The sequence below is a fragment of the Lichenostomus cassidix genome, chromosome 3 (assembly GCF_008360975.1).
Source record: "Lichenostomus cassidix isolate B80296 chromosome 3, HeHo_3.0, whole genome shotgun sequence".
NCBI classification, from domain to species: Eukaryota; Metazoa; Chordata; class Aves; order Passeriformes; family Meliphagidae; genus Lichenostomus; species Lichenostomus cassidix.
The window spans coordinates 10,133,773-10,149,564 of NC_139483.1; the positions used below are offsets into that span (position 1 = coordinate 10,133,773).

At 43.1% G+C, this 15,792-nt stretch overlaps 2 long non-coding RNA genes across 2 annotated transcripts in view; both read right to left on the reverse strand.

Annotated features, from left to right (window-relative positions):
• Positions 1–35: 35 nt before the first annotated feature.
• LOC146439020 (uncharacterized) lies at positions 36–4,232 on the reverse strand. The gene is made up of 3 exons (XR_014850638.1): positions 3,871–4,232; positions 2,898–2,969; positions 36–919 (listed from the first exon to the last, which is right to left on the reverse strand). It is a non-coding gene; the product is annotated as an uncharacterized LOC146439020 (long non-coding RNA).
• Positions 4,233–8,443: 4,211 nt separating this feature from the next.
• LOC146439021 (uncharacterized) overlaps positions 8,444–15,792 on the reverse strand; it is a 37,706-nt gene continuing 30,357 nt past the window's right edge. The window contains exons 4-9 of the long non-coding RNA XR_014850639.1: positions 14,078–14,258; positions 13,073–13,186; positions 12,468–12,532; positions 10,504–10,576; positions 9,376–10,412; positions 8,444–9,253 (exon numbers count right to left, since the gene is read on the reverse strand). This is a non-coding gene — a long non-coding RNA (uncharacterized LOC146439021). The remainder of the gene's footprint in view (positions 9,254–9,375; positions 10,413–10,503; positions 10,577–12,467; positions 12,533–13,072; positions 13,187–14,077; positions 14,259–15,792) is intronic.

The window sequence follows — 15,792 nt, forward strand, 5'->3', positions numbered from 1 at the left end:
CACGTGCCTTCTGGACATCCGTTCAGGTGTGTTCAAGTTCGGATCCCAAAGTGCCATTTGCAGTAAGTGAATTTCAGAGTCAGGGTAGCGTGGGTGATCTCTGGGAGCTAATCCTAACCCATCAGCCAGCCAAGTCAGAAACTAAGCCAGCTATCAAGTGGAAGCACAGGGAAATAAGGAAGATAATTCAGTGGAGCTCTGGGAGCAGCTGTAAAATTGAAGCCTCGGGGCTTTGCAGTCCTCTATGTTCTTTCCCATGACGAACCGAATGGATTCCAAGCCTGATCCATAGACTGGGAAGCTCCTTATCCCAGGGTTTTCCTCCTTTCCCTTTAGCTGCCTCTAGCTGTGCTGGCATATCGCAGAGGCTGCCAGCATTCCGTGGCTGGAGTGAAAGGAGAGAAAGAATGACTGTGTGGATGGCCACAGGCCTAAGCTGAGCTAAGTTACTTTGGAGAGGTTGAATATTTGGGCTGTTGAAAAGGTCAACCCTTTGCTTATAATGTGTTACTCTGCAGTCCTTACCCCAGCTGCCAGAGGGTGTGCACTTGGAGCTGTCCTGGAAGAGGCAGTGATTCTCCTTTTTTTAAAGTGTTACACTGAAATGTTGCAGACAGTTGTACTATTCATACAGATTTTCTTGGAAAATCCTTTTTTTTTTCCCCTGAATATTTTTGAAGTTAAATTTTGAAGATTTTGCACATTTGTCTTAACATATCTGTCCCAGTTTTACAGATGGTCTGTACACACAGAGTAATTCCAGCACACTTGAGGGTTGGGTTTTTTAAGTGCAAATCACCTGCTCAGGATTTGGGAAATGAGGCCAGGATTTCCAGAGCACATCAGACTGAGAACATGCAGTATGGAGCACACAAATGCTTGGTTCCGACTTGGAAAGTACCATATGGAAAACTGGCAGCTGCAAAGTGGATCAAACAAGGCAGTTTAAAATTCCACTGGCCCTGAGGAGATCCTTAGTTCTTCATACCAGAGAAGTACCAAGTAATCAGCTGTGCTGATTTTATTTCAGTTGTCCTTTTTCTGAGTATATTACCAAAAATTAATCCATGAGCTTCTCTGATTTCTCTCCTGAATAACCTGCAGCACCCAGGCTAATTCCTAAGACATATCTATGACCAAGATCTTACTTTCCTCAAACTGAGATAGACATTTTCTGTCCAGTGGAATAAACACAGAAGGCCTGGTGGTTTGTTCAGTGACTTGTGTTTCAAACATCATTATTTATTAACATTTTCCATTTCCTTCATAGCTTTTGGATTCGAGTTACACCAGGCCTGGGAGGTACACAGCATTAGGCTGCCTTTGCCTTCATTGAGTGGGGAGAAATACAACACAGGCAATTATCCTACAAATTATCTATTTCACAGAAGAGCAGCCATCCTCAGTTCTTGCAATTTTGGGGAAAGCCTTAGGAGATTTCAAAGGGTGTGAGGAATTACTTTGGAAGGAAGGGTGAGATCTTCAGCTGCAGATTGGAAGCTAGAGGCCACCACAGCATTCTCAGGTTACTGGACTGAGCCTTACACCACACCAACAAAAGCTCTTGTGAATTCTGTTGGCAGCTCACAGCCCAGAGGAACCAATAAATGGCAGAAAGGGATTAGCAAGGGTATGGATGAAGAGCCCCATACATCTTCCTTGGCTCAGAGCACTCAGATGGGTCAGCAAGGAGCCCCTGTGTTGACTTGATTTGCTCACTGCAAACATCTCTTGAGTGGTCCTGCTGGCCACAAGCCAGTTTGTGACAATGACACAGCTCCAAGCTTACCTCAGCTAGGGAGAGAGGGTGGCTCAGGATCTGAGCTAAGCTTCGGGGAAATGGTCTCATTTTTAGTTAATCCAATATTAAGAGCTTGATGGTGAAAACAAGCAAAGCTGGTTACACCGAAGTACCCAATGCTCTCTATTAAGGTCAATAGCTGAGTGAATGACTCTCATGTGGCTCCCAGAAGGGTCCTTCTGATTATGAAAAAAATGATGCTTCATTTTATGTATAGTGTCAAATCTTTTCTGCAAGCAGGAAAAATAATCCTATGATGAATAGGTAGACACTGTTTTAATATTTAAAGATATATAATGTGCATGACACAATCTGTTTAAACCCTATTCGTGTCAAATCTGCTGCCTTCCTTGCCTGTGGAAGGACAGCTGAGGAAGTGTATTTGTGTGTATTTGAGCACATTCTCATCTCTGTTGTTCTGGAAGTGGCATGGGACAGGATGCTGAGAGCTGCTTGAGTTGAAGTTGGTGGGGCTGACCAGGGAGTCCCCAGAGCAACCTGACCCAGTTCTTTATAAACAGCTGGTCCCACCAAGGAAATCCCTTACTATCCAAAAACTCATCCTCATGCTCTGTGGCTTTCCTTTCTCCCTGCTATCTCAACCCTCAGACTCTCTCACAATCTCCACAGAAATCCCTATGGGTTTTTTTTTCTGGATTTTGCCTCCTGCTCCCTGGCTTTGACTGATGGTGGGAGATTTTACGCTTCCTGGTCCAAGCAGAGAGATGATCTATACTCTATTTCTGTTATTCCCTGTCAAGCTTTAAAGCTCTCCAGCCTCTCCCTTATCCTTCAACGCCTCGTCATCAGCATGACTAAGGACAGGTTGTTCACCAATAAAGAAATGACCTTTGCTAGGAATAGCTGTCATAAATCTCCATTTCCCTGTCCCTCTGTACATGAGCCTGCAGAAATGTCACTGAGGAAATCAAGGAATTGGATTATGTCAAATTTGCAAGAACATTGCGCTTTCTGAAGCAAAGGGCTGTGTGCATGAGGTTACCTACATCTGCCACGTTTTAACCTCCTTGTATTTCTAGATCCCATCAAACCTTTGATCCCCTGTTAATGAAAGCAGTGGAGAATTTGCACTGACCTCAGTAATATGTGTAAAGTACCATCCTCCTGCTCCCCAACATGTCTGCTCTTTTTCTTTTTTTCTTTGTTTCTTCACATCCCAGCAGTAATTAAAAAAAATACAAACCATAATGTAGATAGCAAAAAAAATAATTATTTTATCCTCCCCTCTTATTTTGTTTCTTGTTTGATGCTGATAAAATTCCACTCAGATGTCTTTTCACATGGTCTGGTAACACCTAACAGCCATTCTGTATTGGAGGGAATAATGATTTGAATATTCCCTCTGCTAAATATCAGCAATGGTTGAAAGGGGATGTGGGGGGGGTGTGTGGGCAATATCCCATTATATTTGTGCTCTGAAAGCTTGACTTTGAGACTGGCAACTGGGAAAAGGTGATTCCCACATTGCAGAATCAGACAGCCCAGCTCCTATCATATCGTGGAACAAAAGCAGATCATTTCAGCAGCACTCCCAGGTGTGCTTAAGGCACAAGGCATAGAAACATCACCATTTGTTCTTGCCCTGCCAGCAAAATAAGTAGATTTTGGGATGTGTTCTGGTGGGCTTCTGTTTTGTTTCCACTCTGGCCCTGGCTGAAGCAGGCAGCCCAGAGCCTGTCCCTCTGGAGAGCCCTGCTGCCAAAAGGAATCTGCAGAGACAGGGGCTGGGGTAACTCACCAGCACCTTTTTCCTAAGGATTGTTTGTTCTCCCACTCTCTTGCTGTGGCTGCAGCCTGCACTTGTATGTGGTGAGATCCTGCTGTGCCTCCCCTGCAGGCTCTGTTCCAGGAGGGGTACCCAAAATGCCAGTTCCCCAAGTGGCAGTCTCGTGTCACAGCCCCTTTGCCCTCCTGTGACCAGCTTCATGATGCCACCCCAGGGGCACCAGCTATGCCCTGCCCTGCCCCTCTTAACCCCACTGCCCAAAGTCCTGCAGGCCATGTCAAGCAGGATGGTTCAAAACAGAGCAGATGAAAAACATCCTCACCTGTCTTTCCTTTATCTCCCCTCTCTTGTCTGGCTGACATTCTTCCCAAAGCACTCAGCAGTAAGGGGCATGTTGTATTTATCTGCAGAGGAGGTCAAGGACAGGAGTCGCATTCCTGAAATGCAGAAGTCGCAATGCAGTTCAGCCTGCAGAGCCAAGACCAAAGATGGGGCACTGGCAGCGGAGGCCCCACGCTACAGACAGCATTTCCCTGCTCTGGATCAGAATACCCTGGATTAGTGCTGCTTTCTCCAAGTTTATTATCCACTCTCCTGTCACTCAGCTTGCAATGGTCTGAATGAGTTTTGTCATTATCTTTTAATAGCAATGAAATTTTTTTACACCTTTTAGTGGCCCTTGCTTCTTTTGTCTCAAAAAAAAAAAAAAAAAAAAAAAAAAAAAAGCAGCAGCCTGTACTTTGTCCATAAATAGCAACTTTCAATTTTTTATCATGCTTGGTGTCTCCTGTACCCTTTCCAGTTCTTCAATACCCTTCCTGTGTGGTCTCTCTGGCCTTTTTGCAGAGTATAATTATGCTTGTATACGACATCCTGCAGCACTAATGAGGCAAAGAATGCCTTCCTCCCTCTCTTTTTAGAATAAACAGCACATAATGTGGCCAGCAGCACCAGGGCAGTGATCACCCCTTGTATTGGCCACAGTAGATGCTTCATGGTGGCACCTAAGGAAACTGCAGGTTCAGTGGTGGGAAGGTCAAGGAGTGAAGGTTGTACAGCCCATGCATTTTTTTCTGCTGTGATCCTGTTTATCACAAAATTGGTAGCTGGACATGAAACCAGAATAATAAACTGTGAAAATGTAAAGTCTTTTTCCTGTATTTCTGTAACTAACAGGGAAATCATAAAATGTAACACAGCTGTCTCCAAAGATTATGCAGGAAACTCCTCTTTGCCCAGATATAATATATGTTACCTTTCAAGAGAATGCCTAGTTAATTTTGGATCTACACCATCACTCATCCACGCAGTTCATCAGTATCAGGAGTACAGGCATTAGGAATGCACAGACCATCATAGATCAAATCTGAGGCCTTCTTGGAAGCCAGAGGAGAAGCAATTACCTTGCAGATGTGATAAGACAATCTATTACACAAAAAGGCGTTCCCACCAGACTAAGGGAGAATTTGTAGCTAACAGCTTGTACAACCAGAATCCCAACATCATGCAATGGGACATTAGTGCTCAAGGAAAAGTATCTCAAAGCAAAGAGTGGAAATTTATATGTGTGGTGTGGCCTTCATCCTGGAGAAGAGGTACAATTATCACAGTTACAGCTCATGAAAATGAGCCCCAAGGACTGCTCATGTATGCAAGACATTCGACTGGACAAGAGTTTGCAGTAATGGTGTTGGGCAGGCGTGAAATGGTGTGGAGAGGCTCAGTTTTGAAAGGACAAGCAATTAATTGTGTTGTAAAACTGACTGCAAAGTTTCCTGCTCCTACTTTTAATATCTCGGCAGCTACCCAGTTCAGATAAATATCTCTAGTTAATCTGGAAATTAAACTAGATAATCACAGCCAAGTTAGATAATTCCAGACTCAGAAACTGTTCTTCATTATGCCCAGATTAACCCACAGGGATTTAAATGGTGTTGCAAGTTATTTTTAACTGAGTTATCACTAATCTCCCTCTCTACTTTTTAGACTGTATATATTAAAGTCACACTGTCAGAAAACATGAGGACAGTTATCTTCCAAAAATGAAAGAGCTGACCACAAATGGGATGTAGGACTTATTTTGCCAGATCATGGTCATGTTTGGGCTCCTCCAGTTTCCCCCACTTCACAGTTTTATTTCTGTTATTTCTGTTAAATTCCTCTGCAAGAGCTATGGAGGACATGCAGCCTTAAGGACCATGTATCCCTACAGCAGAGGCCTCAGTGAGTCCCTGGCTGAAGGAGGAGGATCTTTCATCCACAGTCTTGGAATGGGAAATTATTTTCTTTTTCCTTCTGACTAGTTTTAGGAATCTTACTGACTCCTCACACATGCCTAGAAGGAGTGATTGCTTTGTCAGCCATGCAGAGGGGCAATTGAAAAGAAAGGAAATCTCTAGCTGGGGCTATTTCCTAAGGTGACACACAAGTGCTTGGGAGCACCTTGAATCACTACTTTTGAAATTAAAGACCTGAAGGAATAAAGGGGTTTCTCTCCAGTAAAAAAAAGTCAAATCCCAAAATCCCAGCAAATGTGCTCCCAGTTCAGGCCAAGTGCTGGGAATGATTCCATTGCTGCATTAAGAGATGCAACCTAATCAATCACCAAGATATCTTCCTTTCATCCATAACCAGAGCTCCAGAGCTCAGCAAAGCTCCTGCACAACAACAGTACAAGGATGGTAAAGGCATCTCAGCATCTCTCTTGCTGGCAGAAATTCCTGTATCAGCCAAGCTAGCAGAATCTGTCTGTTTTGGGAAACAACGGATGTGTCAAACATTCTGGCAAAGCCCAGGAGAAATGACAGTTCAATGATGTTGAAAAGAAAATTATCAGAGGGAGATTAGTTTGTCTGACAGTATGTCTTTATGCTCTCCACTGAAGAAGAACAAGAGTCCTTTCATGCATATTGAATTTACTTCTGGTGTGAGTCAACCGCTGTCAGTAGGGCTGTAAGTGTTGCTGGTTTAAGAAAATGGGTGATCACTGCTTCCTGGCACCTGCTCCCTGCACACCTCGGAGCACCAAAGCTTTCCAGCCACTGATTCTGCTGCCAGAAATGCTCATTTTACACCATGGTTTGGGGTACAGCATTCAGAACACCTCCTGCACTAGCCATTAAAACATTTGCCCAAGGAGATAGACACTACAACCAAATGCAGGTCATGGAAACCCCAGAGTGTGGGTTTGGAGGTGAAAAGATTTAAGGGAGCAAATGGTGCCTCTTAACAGGAGTGGTAGTCCCAGCCCTTTTCTCACAGGACTTCACAAGTGAAATACCCTGCACTGCCAGCTGCCTGGGGCCATCTCTCTCTGCAGAACACAATAAAACTCAACCATGTTTTGCCACAGCCATCCCTTGGCTGCTGTGGTGCTGCAGCTTGTGCAGAAGCTATAATCCCTGAACAGAGGCAGAATGATGCCACAATGTTCTACTAAGAGTGTTCAGTAAAACTGAACAACTTATGTGAGCCTGTTGTTTATTTAAAGCACTGCCCAAACTACTCATTTGCCCTTGCATGAATCTTGGTACCACTGAAATTTAGTTTACCACTGAAGTTTAGCAAATCTTCCCACCCAAAGGATGAAACTGTCACAAAAGCAGACATGAAAAGTTTGGCCAAAGCATAAGGAAAGAGGGTCTGGCACCTGGCAGCCTCAATAATTGTAGATGTCCTTCAGCTTGCTTGACCCACTACATCAGACCATGCTGACCTCATTGCTCACCACAAAATTGAGATGCATTCCTCAGCCCATGGCAGCATCACCTCAGTGAGACTAAAATAAAACCCACTGAAAGGTTTTATATAATACCAAGGCTACAAGATCTCTAATGTAGTTTTCTTACTGGAACAAGAGCCAAGTACAGCTTAAATTCATTAGCTAATGGCCTGTGACAATGAAGGACAAAGACAATTATTATGCACATTTCCCAGCTGATTGTTTCTGTGTGAAGAAAATGCAACAAATTATTGTTCTCCTATATTAATGTACCATAAAGGATTACTATCATATCTATTTCCAAAAATCCCTATCCCTTTCAAAATGCAGACAAATGCCAGACAAATTTGATTTTTATAGATGAAAGCTTGGTGGAAAAGTCAAGATTTCATTAGGGCCATGGACAATCACATTACATTTTATATGATATGAGGACTTCACTACTGAATCAGGAAATTGATCTCAGGACTTTTTTTCTACTGAAGATTTAACAATTCCCTGAGTATTTTTCATGTATCTCAAACACTTATCCTTGGAGATAATAGTCAGATGCATTCTTAATAGCTGCTTGTATTTATAGAAAAGTGAGAAGAAATACAACATAACATCATAGAATTGTAGAATCGTTTAGGTTGGAAAAGACCTCCAAGATCATTGAGTTCAACCTTTGACCAATCACCACCTCATCAAATAGACCAGAGCACTGAGTGCCACATCCAGTCATTGGTTACTGAGTTCAATGAGACATTTATCACCTGGTCATAAAAGGAGTTCAGGTTGGTCAGGCAGGACCTGCCTTTCCCAAACCCATCCTGGCTGGGCCTGATCCCCTGGCTGTCCTGTATGTGCTGCATGATCACACATTTAAGAGAATCTGTTCCATAACCTTGCCAAGCACTGAGGTCAGGCTGACAGGCCTGGAGTTCCCCAGATCCTCCTTCCAATCCTTCTTGTGGAAAGGTGTCACACTGACCAGCCTCCAGCCATCTGGGATCTCCCCAGTTATCCAGGACTGATTGGAAATTATAGAGAGCAGCTTGGTGAGCCCTTCCAGCAGCTCCCTCAGTGCCCTCAAGCAAATCCCTTTCTGCCCAATAGACTTGTGAGCATCTAAGTGGCACAGGAGGTCACTACCTACCTTCCCCTAGATTACAGGGGGTCTATTCTTCTCCCTGTCCCTGTCTGCCAGCTCAGGGGGCTCATTGTTCTAAGGATAACCTGTCTGTCCTAATGTGGAAAGAGTAAATCATTTCACCACTTCCAGCAAAATGTATGGTAGATCACACTCCACACTCCTTGGAATATTTTACTGCTGACAGGTAAAGAAGGCACTGAGGAGACGATGGTGTCACCACAGTCTGCCAGCTCCTGTAAATTCAGCTGAAGCAGGACCCAGATAGATCCCCCACAGTTTCAGGGCCCCATTCTGTATTCATGTACATGTGGAGCAGTTTGGCAGCTCTGACAAGAGGCTGCCGTCCTGCCCCATGTCAGAAAGGGGACAGCTGACCCCACTGTCCACCAGCAGCCATGGCTTCCTCTCATTTTCTGTGACAATTTGAGCTTTTCTGAAGCTGTGGCTGCCTCATCACCCCTTGCCCCTTTCCCAAAAGGTGCTTTTCCCAGCATTCAAATAAATGACCCACAACTTTTGTAACACCAAGCAAGCTTTGCAGAGGAGCACAAAAGGCCTGGGTTTAGGCACAGTATTTTCTGAAGCCGCATATTCTGGTAAGCATCCACCCATTGTTCTCAGACACCATGCAGGACTACTCTAAGAAGCCCACTTGGAGCAGCAACCCATCCTCCTTCCCCCTGTACTCACGCCCAGTGTGTCACTCCAGGTGTCCCAGTTACTCTGCAGTTAACAGGTCATTCACACAGGGCTTGACATAACCTCGAACTTGCTTATCCTCTAGTGACAAATGTGAGCAGAAAGCCTCCTTCAGCAAGGGCTTTGCAATCCACCCTGAAATGAAAAAAGCTGAGGGGGAATTCTGGTATCCCAGCATGGCCTGGGATCTGCCATTACAGCTGGTCCAAGGGCTTTGAGGTGTGCACTGCAAGGCTTTACCCTCTTGTTCCCCCCCAGTTCCACAAGCTCACCTTTGTACGTTTTCTCTTTGCAGCTGACACTTGCAATATGAGCCACTGAGGCTGTAATAAAATGCACAACATTAACAATATATATGGAGTGTTACAGATTATGAAATTCAATGTCATTTTTTTTAGAAGTCATAAAAACATTATCTGATTCCCAGTAGCCCCCAGAGAGACTCAGGAATATGCTTATACACTAAAATGTCAAAATCATAAAGTGCCTGCTTTTGCACTATTTATTTTGCGTGGTGGTGAAGTAGTTATTACATGACATTTCATAAATACAGTGACTCAGAAATAATTAGTGTGCTGAATAACAAGCTTTCCACTCCAATACAGCACCATACATTTTAAACCCCCAATTTTCATGAGGGACTCGCACAGTCTAGCTTAAATACTACCAATAAAAGGGAACTCGGGGGGGAAGAACAATGCTGCCGTTGGGTTTTGGTTTCTTTTCCTTTCAAAGGAGGTGTACTGATAGTCACGACAGCAAGGCTGAGGCAACCAGTAACTGTGTTTCCCAAAGGGCAGGGACAAAAGAGGCAGCATGTCTCACTGTTATGACACAGGGGAGAGGTTCCAAGGGAGTATCACGTTAGCAAGATTAAAATTAACACAAATGCTGAACAAAATCCTTCCTTGAAGGAAGGAGATGATTTGAAATTGCTTGTAATTAATAACAGAGAAACAACACTGCACACAGCCCTGCTCTAGCCAAGAAGTCTTCCAGATTTTCACTGCTCAGCTTGTAATACTCCTACTTACTATTTTTTTTAAACACACAGTGAATTTTATTGCCTTTTTTAGATATTAATACGCAACCAATTATAAATTGTGAGTTGCAGCACTGGATAATTTCCCTTCAAGAATGCTAAGCAGATTCTGCGCTGTATCAGGCCATGTGACAGCACAGCAACTACCATCCTCTCTGACTTTTTTTTAGCAGCAATTCCTAAACAGATGCTCAGCAGGAAAACTGGAGCAAGCCCCATCTTAGGACCTCCTTGTGATGCTGTTTTTTAACTTGCTGGATCTTCTGCCTAAAAATAAAAGGAAAATTTAGGATTTCACTGACGTTCTCAAGAGTGGAGATTCAGAGGAACAACAGGAAATAACAGCAACATTTATTACATCTTGGAGGTACTTGTCTTGGTTTCTCTCACTGCTGTTGTGCTGGCACCACATTCAAAGCTTTCCTTGAGGCCTGTCAGAGGAGAGAGGGCAAATTTCAGGCGCAAAGTTAAAAAAAGAAAAGGAAAATAAAGAAGGCAGTGTGAACTTTGGTTTCATGCAGACACAAGGTAGCAGCACTGTCCCTGTGGTGCAGAAGCCATGGACAAGTCACACAAGGAGCTGAGTTGGAATGGACCCACAGGGATCATCGAGTCCAACTCCTGGCCCTGCACAGCACCAACCCCAAGAGCACCCGGTTGCTGGAGGTTTTGGCTACACAGAAGTTCCCTCTTCCCCCCCCTTTTTTTTTCCTGGGATAAAGTATTTCCAATAAAACTACCTTCCCACTGAGTGAAGGTATAATTATTGATAGTTATTGATGCTCATCTATATAAGCATTACTGACAGTAGTTGGGCCAAGATGAAGCTTGACACAGCTGGCTGTATTTCCACCAAGCCCAAGCAGCAAGTGCTGCTCCTGAATTTGACCATGAGCATGGAACCAGTACACAGACTACCCAGAGAAGCAGCTATGGATGTGGATGCACGTTAAGTGTCACTATTTATGCATGCTTTACACCTCTTTTCTGTTAAAAATCCCTTCACTGTGTGGAAAAATACTTCTCCTACACTGAGGGAAAAAATGCTGAGGCCAGGCAGTACTTTTTATTGTTTTCCCATAATCACAGGATTATGGTAAATCACAGGATTATGTGGTGGGTGTCAGGATTGGGTTTTGGGGATGAGGCAATCTAACACATAGGGACCCTACAGGGTAACATGAGCTCAGACATAAAACACCAAGCTGAGGCCAGAGCTGTGGTATCCAATTGCCTTCGCCTAGAAACTGCAGTCAGCATTTGTAATCCATAACAGGGAGTTTCAAAACAGCCTGCAATGTTTGTGAAACCTCTGTGTGCTGCAGTGTCAGGGGAGCTGAGGACACTCCAGAGATCTTGCTGCTGTGCTGCTTTGTGGTTTCCAGTAAGATGCTGGTGTGTCCTTTGCACACAGGCCTGCTCAGCTCCAGAGATCCTTTTCCTCTCAACGCCCACACATCACCTTTCAATCAAGGGTGATTAAAAAGAACTTCTAAAGTGTTTGCAGTTTGTCACAGTCTACATTTGAAGATAAATCCACAGTACAGGAAAAAAAAAATCCACTCAAGTATAAAGTTAATTATACTTTATACAGATTATACTTTATACAGATTAATTCCTGGTCCTTGTTTGTTCTTTCTTTTTATCCTTCCCCCATCATTCATCAGAGGTCCAAACTAGTGCAAATGAACTTCTGAATGTGTGACAGTATGATCCATCTAAGAAACTCAATTCAGAAGCGATATTTTTTTCTTCCTTTTTTTTTTCTTTTCCTTCTTAGGGCCCAAGAATGTTCATGGAGCTTGCTAAGGAACCATTTTGATTTGCCTGTTTGTGTAAAAATAATCCATGTTTCCTTGACATGTTGAGAATACAACATGCCAGGAATAACTTGCATACTTTGGGAGGTCTTTCTGCTTGTGAAAGTCCAGCATGCTACTGGCTTTATCAAGAGGTCTAAAACATGCTTGTGGAACTTGAAAAAGGTCTTTCCAATGACTAATGCAGTCCATTTGTATGGACAGCTCACTAAATTAGTAGAAATGCTAAGTCTTACAAGAAGCAATTGCTCTCTTATGCAAAACACGAGATGTGCTCATCCGGAAAAGGAAATTTCACATCTCCTAGCTAATAGTGAAATAACAGACCATCACAAACTCCTTCCAGACTCTTCTTATTTGGACACACTCCACATCATTTTCCCAGCCAGCATTTTCTTGGCTAGCATATACCTCTGGGAGGTCCTATCTGCACTCACATCTCCATAGCTCCAGCCCCAGCCAGGCCCAGACACAGAAGCAAGCTGAGGATAACAGCATTTACCTTTACAATATATGACAATGTTGAAGCAGAGTATCCTAGAGTCATGGTCTGAAGGGCTTCCATGTCTATAGGGCTGAAAAGGTTTTTTATGTAGCTCTTTTGTTTGTTTGTGTAGCATCTCTAGGTCACTGTGTTTTAACTTTAATGGTTACATGTACAGAGGTGTTTCTTAAGACTGAGACTGTTTCCCTTGCTACCAGCTCTGTAAAGAGTTTACTTACTGCTGCAGGAAAAGGCCAGGAAAGTCGGGGATATTGCAACATTTTAAAGAGGAAATTTATCTTGCAGGCAGCCTACTCTAATGTGGTTAATCTCCCAGTGAATATCAGAAAATATAATATTTTAGAGAAACACATGGAAGCCTTGGGATCCCATGTGCTGCATGGTCACTTCTGCTTACATGTGTTCTTCCCAGCAAAGGGATGGCAGCTCTTGTTAAAAGCATTTGTTGGTGGGCTGAGTGCATCCTGGGAGCTGCACAGGCCCCTGCTGCTCACCCTGGGCCTGATCCCTCCCCATGCAGCAGAACCCTCTGTTGGTATTTCTGCCCAGACATTTCTGTGGGCACAGAGGCAGCGATGGTGTTTGCAGACACACCTACTCACGACTTTGTGCTGTGTGAAAATGAGTGCTCCTCACTCATCTCGGTTTTGGCTGAAAAAATCTTGAGCTTGATTACATCCTAAGACACATCTGGTTGTAGAACTGCAGACTGAGTCCTTGAAAAACCACAGAGAAAAGGTGTTTGGCTTCAGAACACTCTTGTGATTAAAAAAAATATTGAAAGTCACCAAGTGTTTGTTTAAAGAAAATAAATTTCATTAAAATGCTGGCACAATTTCAAGCAATTTCATTTTAATTTTGAAGTGTTGAAAATGCCCTCAGATAATTTCTGCAGCATTCCAGAACCCAGAAGTGATTGTAGGAAGTAAGTCACTTAAGAAATCAACTACAGAACTAAAATTCATTTCCTGTTTTCTAAGAAAACAAAAAAAGGGCCCAAGGCTCTTGAGTCTTTCTGATGAAAACTTTCTCACAAGTAGTTTTCAACCAGGCAAGCATGGTTTGCCTTTTTTCGCCCAAACAAAACAGAGTTTGCTCCTTCACAAAGCTTCCAAGAACCACACATATCATAATAATACAAATACTTTACTGGACTTTTTGGTACCAAGCAAACTACTTTAAGCACTGCTTGGTTGGACCAGAAAGCAGTCTAAAGTCATTGCATTATTATGATTCTAAAGATGCTCAGTGATAAATATTTTATAGCACTTGTGCTCTGAGTTTCCTCAAAGCAGCAGTCTGATCACTTCATATTAGGATTTGATCTTGACTTTAGGATTTAGATGAGAATTATGCACCAGCACTGAATTTCTGTGTCCTCACCATCCCTGACCTCCTGGCTTCACTTAATCCTCAAGAGGTGCTCACAATCAGAAAGTTTTGCTGGTTTGGGTTCAAAGTCTGACTTAGTTTTCACTGGAACACACCTATTGGCTCAAATTCTCTCAAATTCAGTTCTAAGTTTACTATAGCTTCAGTTCATTGAACTTGGCTGGAGTAAAGCTCTTTCTTCAAAGAAACCAAGTGAAATTGTGTCTCCAGCTCACCTCAGAGGAGTGAAGTGCCCCAGCCAGGCAGTTGCCAGTAGTTTCTTCTGCTGACATTTTGCTACCAGCACCACTTGTGACAAGTTGTGCCTCCATCCAGCGAGGAGATGTTGCAACTTCCTGCAAGCACAGCTGTTGCCTCGTGTTAGTTTCAAGGAAGCAGATTCTGTAAAACATTCTGCTATAGGAAAGTTGGTTTCCATTTAGAAAGGATAAAAAAACAAAATGGAAAAAAAGGAAAGAAAAAAAAAAGACAAATATGCCTCTGAGCAGGCTTTTGAATGCTCTCCTTTGTTAACTAGTACAGTTAACAGGCCTGAATGTGACAACAAGCTTCACATCAAGAGCATCCCAAACAAAAGCTTCAATAGAACTTTTCTATCTCATAGAGCCCTATAAGCTTCACAGTAACAACCAATTTTTTAATTTTATTTTTCCACTTTTTTTTTTACTAGCAATTGAATGCCTCGGATATTTGATACTTACCCTGGGATACAAAAAAGTGGCCTTTATTTTGTTGGAGAGAGTTTTTGACAGATTATGCCATTTTAGGTATTGATAAAATGCACATAAAAATTTATTTCCACAAAACACCTATTTATTAAGGGCAGACAACAATTTTTATTATTTAATCTCACTACCATTCTCTAGATTTAGGGTCTACCCCATTTTTTCAGTTCTCCACAGAAGTTTTTGCTGGGATAATCCTCACAATATCAACATACACTCACACTTCATCAGCATATTTACTTGGAGGCAGGTAGGAGATTAGAGCTAAGTTAGTTCACTGTTGATTCACTTGATATAATGCATTCTGGGTGTTAATCCTGTTGCATGTGGGCTGGGAAGAGAAAAGAAAAAACTGTTTTGTGGGGTTTGGTAGTTTTTTTTTCACTGTGCTTAGCACATGTGCTGAGGCAAGGCCAATAAATCAGAACAAAGGAAATAAAGGGTGAAGGCTTTAGGGAACATGTGTTTTAGAAGAAAAACTTGGCTCACCACTAAAGCAGCATTGCCTTATAACAGATGTTTAAAATTCAGATGTAGAAAGAGACGGACAGAACTATATAAATACAAGAGACTGTGCAGCTTTCAAACAGGACTGCAAGGCAGTCCATCTTGCCAGCCCCTCCTGGGCCTGGACAGGCAGATCCCTGCTCCAAACCAGGAGGACTGCAGCAGTGGTGGCTGCAGAGCTTCATACCTAAGCAATACTGCAAGACATTAGGTTCAAAGGATTAAAGAATTGAACCCAACCCAGACCACTCACATATGGTTTTCCAAGACCAGAGCTCTCTCCAGCTGCTACTGACAGACCCATTGCAAACCCATGTCAGCCAGGAACATGGTACTGTTGGAGTCATTTGCCATCCCTGGGATCTGTACAACCCTCACACTGCAGTGTCAGGGCAGCAGTTTCACACAGCTAGGAGGACTCTGCTGAGACTCTGTTCCCAGCCTTCTGGGCAAGCAGAAACTGCTCAACAGAAGTCATAACTACTTTGAAGCAGATTTGCCAAGGTATTTTGGAGCCTAGACATGAAGAGAGGTACCCAGTGAGGTTTCCCAAGGCCTCAAGGTGGATCAGGCTCTTCAGACTCAATTCCTGAAACAGAAATTTTCCTCCTCTCTCCCTCCAATCTCCCAAAGAACTTAATGTATTTGGTTTGTGTGGCAAGGTTCTGGCAGGATGGAGGGGCTGCAGGGGTGGCTTC